Below are 7,203 nucleotides of genomic sequence, written 5' to 3' on the forward strand. Positions count from 1 at the left end.
GTAGAGGTCGTCCCATGTAGTGTGTAATTTTGTACATGTGACATTTTAGGAAAGAGCATGCTTAGAAATGAATTTCAAGTCTACGGCCATACCACCCTGAACGCACCCGATCTCGTCTGATCTCGGAAGCTAAGCAGGGTCGGGCCTGGTTACTACTTGGATGGGAGAAATGAATTTCAAGAAACTATGTCCTCCCACAACTTATAATGAAATCTTAACACCTAGTACCTCAGACTGTAAGCTTTAAAGAGATGATTGCATTACAATGAGGGCATTAGAGTAGTTACTCATCCAGTGTACTCATAAAATATACAGAGAGACATCAAGGTTGTACAGGTTCATAGAAGAAAACTGAGAGGACACAAGTGAAGAAGGAAGCTCAGAGGAATCCAATGGACTTCTAGGCTCTAAAATTGTGAGGAAATAAATTTCTATTGTTTAATGTCTCCAGCCTTTGTCATTTGTTCTGGCATTTAAGCTGACTAATATATGTAAGGCTTTGGGATAGGAGAAAATAAAACGGCAGTCTCTTCAGTAAAACTGAAAGGCACATTATTGTTTGAGAATGTACAGTTTCGAAATTAAGATAAAAGAACACAGGGGAGTTAATACTATATGATTTAAATCTAATTAAGTCAGATTATTTGGTTCTGTGGGCAGTCATAAGACAAGATGAGTATGTGAAAGTTTCTGTAGGCAAGAAAAGCTAAAAATAGAAGAAAAGAACATAAAAGTCAAACTATTTGGTATGCATTCCTACATAACTATTTTTATAATTTTCTTCAGCAACTCATGCATGCTTAGAATTTAATGTTGGAAATGTGGTGTTAGGGATATTTTTATGAATGTGAGGGTAAGGGATAGAGGAAAATCTTGGATGCAACCCATTCTAGTAAAAAAGACTGAGCCTGAATGCCATTTGGTAGGAAGCAATTAAAACCATGTAAGATATAGACTCAGAATTGAAGTACTGAAGATCAGGATGAGACCACAGAAGAATTTTAATAAATAGGGAAAGAATGGAAGCAGATAATAAGTAGTCTATAGTAAGAGGGAATAATTTGGATTTGAATTTTTTTTTTACTATTAACCTAACTTTACTCTTATTTTCATGCTAAAATGAAGTGATCTGGAAAAATAGAAATCCAATTTCAGCAAAATGGAGCATAATATGATATAACTATACTACTTTTATGACTTGATATCCAGAATTTGATATTGGAATTTACTTTATTTTAAAAATTGTGCTTTGATGATTATGTGCAATCACATTAAAACAAAGTTTAAATGGTTTTAAAAATAGGAGAAATTTAAAGTGAACCAAGGAAAATGTCATTTGCAAAAATCTGTTCTTTTATTCCAAAGATTATGATGGAGTACTATGTTCAGGTCCTGTGGTGATAGCATAGAAAAGACCCTGTCCTCAAAATGTTCACATTCAGAAAGGTGAGAAGCAAATGCACTGTTTTCTTTCCTTCTTTTTTAGGAGAAAAAAATGCATAATAAGCCCATAGCTTCCAACCAACCAACCAATCAGCCAGCCAGCCAGCCAGCCAACCAACCAACCAACCAACCAACCAACCAATCAGCCAGCCAGCCAGCCAGCAAACCAACCAACCAACCAATCAGCCAGCCAGCCAGCCAACCAACCAACCAATCAGCCAGCTAACCAACCAACCAGCCACAACTGATTGTCCAGGAAGTGTCATGTGATCAAAATTATACCAAAGATTCTTTTCTCTGAGAACTTTGATTCTATGATCTAAAACTTGAGATCTACATTTCAGATCTTGAAAATATAAAAATCACACATGAAACAGAGATTAGCTGGTGTGCAAATCTCTAGTTTCCAGGAATAAAAGCCGTCTACTCTTTGCTAGTCTTGTGGCTTAGTCAGGTCTCCTTTGACATTATAAATTAGAACTTTTCATTTAAGTTCCTTTTTAAGGGTTAAGCTGAGTTAAGTTGGACTTTTCTCACTTGGAAGTAAGAGAATTATAGTAAATACAGTAACACACACACACACACACACACACACACACACACACACACACACACACACACACACACACAACTGTAGTTAAATCTACTTTAAAATGACCGTAAGTCTACAGAGCCCCAAAGGAAAAGCAAATGGCTCTTGGGTTGACATGGATTATTGGAGAGGGCTTATTCCAGAAGCCAAATACTTTGTAACTTCAAAGCCAATTGACAAGCCCACTCCATGGCTAGCTCTCCTTTTTCAAATTTGTTCAGAGCACCAAGGGTAGAACCTGTTTTCTATTTCTCTTTAGATCTAAAGCTATCCATATCAATGCATAAGAGTTCTGCCTGCATTCTGAGTAAGATATCTCTTTGCCCTGCTGTCCCCAAAGAGGAAAGCACAATAAATCACCTATAAGTTTATGTTAACTACTAAAGGAACAAAAGAGGAAATAATATACCGACAACATGAGAAAGTTACTATGCCAGATATGTCCTGTTTATTCCTTCAGATCCTTTCTACCCCTCTTTACTGAGTCTCTCTCTATCTTGATACCATTATGTGGAAAATTTTAATGGGCTTGTTTACTGTTTGGATTTTGGTTGGGTTTTTAACTAGGAATATGGCAGAGTTTAGGTTAGGCCAGAAAATAGGGTGCAGGTCTTTATTCCTGCAGCTTTTCCCCTATAGTGCCAATTAGGTTGGTTGCTTGCCTGTGCTAAAGTTGCAGTTCTCCTTAATACAGGTCTTAACAAACCATGTCCCACGAGAGTAAATCTAGCCCACCACCCAGTCTAGCTTGTAAGTTGCATATGTTTTTAAATTGTTGAAAACAAATTCTAATAAATATTATTTCATAGTGTATGAAAATTATATAAAATCAGAATTTCGGTGTCTGTAAAAGTTTTATTGGAAGAAAGTCACATATTCTCATTTAAATATTGCCTACGGCTACTTCGGTGACATAATGATAGGGTTAAGTTATTGAAGAAGACAGACAGGAAATACACAAAGACTGATATGTTTACTATCTGACTCTTTACAGGAAGTTTGGAGATACTGTCTTCATAGGACTCTTTCATTCCAAGTCCTAATAATATTCTTATCATCCCTCCTCTCTTGAAGTATGTGTGTGTGTGTGTGTGTGTGTGTGTGTGTGTGTGTGTGTAGGGAGGTACTGTGGAAGTTCTCAAGTATTCACTCATATTCTGTTTCCCAGTCCTCTGCCCCAATCTTTTCAAAACTAGTCAATATTAAACTCAGTTTATCCTCATTGGAGTCTAACATCTGTTTGCTGTTTAAATCCTTGCTGATAATTCTTGCCCAGTCAGGGTCTTCAGATGAGTCTTGGTGTGTTAAGTATTTACGCTTCTCAAATGTAATTGTAGTGGGAAGTTGACTTGGACTTTGGTTCTCTGTTTTTACTACAAATGGAAGAAAACACAGAGATTCTTCTTTCCTTCTTCAAAGTCACCCTCTTCCAGAAAGGCCTCATGAGAAGCAATACTCCTTTTCTTCCCGGGTTTCGATTACTTTTGCATGTGAAATTACTGAATCATCTTGCAACAACAGCATGAGACCTTTCCTGTCTGCTGGGGATGGCAAAGCAAGAAAGAGGGAAAGGGCCTGGGTCCTCGACAAGGTCAGTATGGCATTGATTCATCCTGATATTGGTCCATCTTTGGCCTTCTTTTTCCTATGAAATAACAAATTGCCAAATCTGTAGTCATGTCTAGTTCAGTCTTCTGTTACCACCAGCAGGAAGTATCCTAACTGACACGTCCAATGTCTTAACTCCCCCTTGTCTTCTTTGCTTCTAAAGTGCACAGACTTTTTTTTTTTTTAAAAAAAGATACATTATTTAAGACATATTTGAGGGCTGGATTGAGTGGTCTCTTTTTCTTCTTCTTTAGAAATGCCTTTGCTTTGTGTCTTCAGAACTTCCATCTGCTCTCCCACAGGAAGATTTCATGTGTGGAACTTCAGAGCTGGAAATGGTCTTCCCAGCTGTCTTGTCCAGAGATTTTCAAACTGAAGCCACAGCAGTCCTCTCAGTTGCTTTCTCCAGTGGAAGAAGAGAGAGCACAAAAGGTATCCTCAGCCAGAGAGATATCTGTGTGACTTTTTGAAATTAATTTTTATTTGTGTAAGCTTCTTAAGAAGGATTTAATTTGTATGAAGGATTCCCCACACCCCAACCATATCAAACAAAACATCAAACAGGGAGCAAAAGGGACTATGGAACTCACCATTGGAATATCTTACGACTTCTGGGTCCACTCCATTCCCACCGGCTTGTAGTTTGTTCTCTGCACCTAGTATTTTTTTAGCTATTAAAAAGTTATGAAGCTTATTTTTTCCACTCCAGTCACCAATTCAGTTTAATCAATTATCCTTGAATATTTACTACTTGTCTACCTTTATACTAGGTCTAGAAATACAAGGACAATAGTCCAGCTGGGTGACAAGTATCAAAACCGATTAATTTTTTAAAATTATCTTTAAAACTACAAAGGAAGGGCAGGGAATAAGGCTCAGTGGTAGAGTGCTTGCCTAGCATACATGAAACCCTGGGTTTGATTCCTCAGTATCACATAAACAGAAAAAGCTGGAAGTAGCGCTATGGCTCAATTGGTAGAATGCTAGCCTTGAGCAAAAGGAGCTTAGGGACAGTGCCCAGGGCCTGAGTTCAAGCCCCAGGACTGGCAAAAAAAATGTACAAAGGAGGTGCCATATAACAAAGCAGTCTATGAATACAATGCATCCTTTTTATTTTGCCAATCTTGGGGCTTGAACTCAGGCCCTGGGTACTGTCCCTGAGCCTCTATACAATGCACCTTGATCAGTGTCAAACCTTTCAACAATCTCACACCACTTTGACTCACCCTTTCATTAATCTACCCCTTTCCTCTTGGTTTCCCACCCCCTTCTTGGATGTATCTATTTCCTGGTGTTGATTTTGTTGGGTTTTGACCTAGTCTTCCTAAAAGATTATTCCACTTGAGCTCTCCATGGAGTCTTTAGTTAATTCATTTGTAACCACTTGCATATGCTCCATCCCAATGTGTTTACTTCTAGATTTATAGGAATATTCTATCTATCACAAATTGAGGAAACCATGCAACCTTTGTTTCTCTGAGGCTGGCTTACTTCACTTGATAGAAATGTTTCAAGTCTTTCCATTTCCATATAAATGGCACAATATCATTCTTTCTAATAGATGAGTAAAATTCCATACTGTATATATATATTCCACATTTTCTTGATCCATTCATCCATTGAGGGCCATCTGGGCTAATTCCATATCTTGGGTTTGGAGGTTCCTCAAAAAAATAAACATAGGGACAGCACCCAGGCACAGAGTTCAAGCCCCATGACCAATAAAGAAAAAGTTAAACATAGAACTACCTTATGATCCAGCAATTTCACTACTGGGCATTTACCCAAAAGATTACACACCAGGATACAGTATAGCCATCAGCCTAAACCATGTTCATTGCCAAAGCAATTTCAATACAATATAACAGGCATGTGATAGCACCAAAATAACAATAGTAGTACCTTATAATGAATGAATGCTTACATTTAACATGCATTATGCAACTTAATTCTCACAACTACTCTAGGAACTACCTACCCAGCACCATAAACTACAGCTGAGGGAATTGATAAAAGCTTGGGAAATATATTCCCTCTTATAAATATTGGAATTTGTAGAGCTCCAGATATGTTGGAGTCACCCAGAACACATATATTTTTAGGGCTTTCATATTTTACAAATAATAATTCTAAATGACTTAAGAGCAAAATTTTAAATTAGTTCTACTAATATGGCAATTTGATGCTTTGAAAAATGTTGTACATGCAAAGTTTTAATGGTAATTAATATAATTTACACCCAAACAATCTCATAAGTTTAATTTTTGGGGGGGGGGTCCAGTCGTGGGGCCTGAACTCTGGGCCTGGGCGCTGTCCCTCAGCTCTTCAGCTCAAGGCTAGCGCTCTTCCACTTGAGCCACAGCGCCACTTTCCGGCTTTTTTCTTTTTGCTTATGTGGTGCTGAGGAATCAAACCCAGGGCCTAATGCATGCAAAGCAAGCAAGCACTCTACCACTGAGCTACCTTCCCAGCCCCTCATAAGTTTAATTTTAAGTTACTGTATATCAACTTCCAGAATCAACTTCCAGTTGATTCTTCTTTGTATCTCTATTTGATTGAGGACAGTTTTTTTTATTTGTTTCAAAAGGATTTGTTTTTCTGTATGGAGGCATTTTGAAAGAGCTGCTATGTCTTTTCCAGATAATGCAGCATCTGTATCATCTTGGACCTGGTTCGAGTTGATTATATTTAAATTAATATTTTACTGGCTCATAAACTATTTAATTTTGAGTTTTATCTGGAATTTTAAATATTGTATCATTAGGCTCTGAGGCTTATTTAAATTCCATGGGGCTGTCAATATTTTTGTGTTAGTAAATGATCAACATGATTAGATTCAGGCTGCAGATTTTTACCAGTGTTCTGTGGCTGATGGCCACAGAGAGTTAGTTGAGAGTATTTTGAAACCTCTCTGGCTAATATAATTCTGTGTTTTTTTTCTTCTGGTCTTGGGGCTTTAACTCAGGGTCTGGATGCTGTCCCCCCCCCCCCAGCTTTTCTTTTGTTTTATTTTTTTCTCAAGGTATTCTACCACTTGAGCCACAGCTCCACTTCTGGTCTCTCCTCCTCCACCTCCTCCACCATCATTTCCTTCCTCTTTTTTGTGGTTAATTGCAGATGAAGAATCTTTTTTTTTTTTTTTGTATGTTCTTCCCCCATGGTATAACTCCTGTTGTCACTGTATTTGATTCTGGTGCCCTTCATCTTATATACACATTTTTCTAATTTGGTGAGGGGAAGAGAAATAACAAAATGCTGAAACAAGAATACAGGTTGACCCATTGTAACAATGAGATGTACAGGATACTATGTTGAAAATGAACTTTACAACTTGGGGGAGGGGAGGGAGGAGTTGGAGAGGTATGGGGGAAAGGATAATAGGGGAAAAACAAAGGAGGGGGTAACAATGCTTGATAGGAAATGTACTCATTACCTTACTCATGTAACTGTAATCCTTCTGTACAGTATCCTTACAATAAAAAATTTTTAAAAAGAATCTCATGGACTCTCCTGCTTAGGCTGGCTTTGGATCATACAATCCTTTGATTTCAGCCACCTGA

This window comes from Dipodomys merriami, unplaced genomic scaffold (genome assembly GCF_024711535.1).
Source record: "Dipodomys merriami isolate MVZ:Mamm:240054 unplaced genomic scaffold, mDipMer1.0.p SCAF_1, whole genome shotgun sequence".
Lineage (NCBI taxonomy): Eukaryota > Metazoa > Chordata > Mammalia > Rodentia > Heteromyidae > Dipodomys > Dipodomys merriami.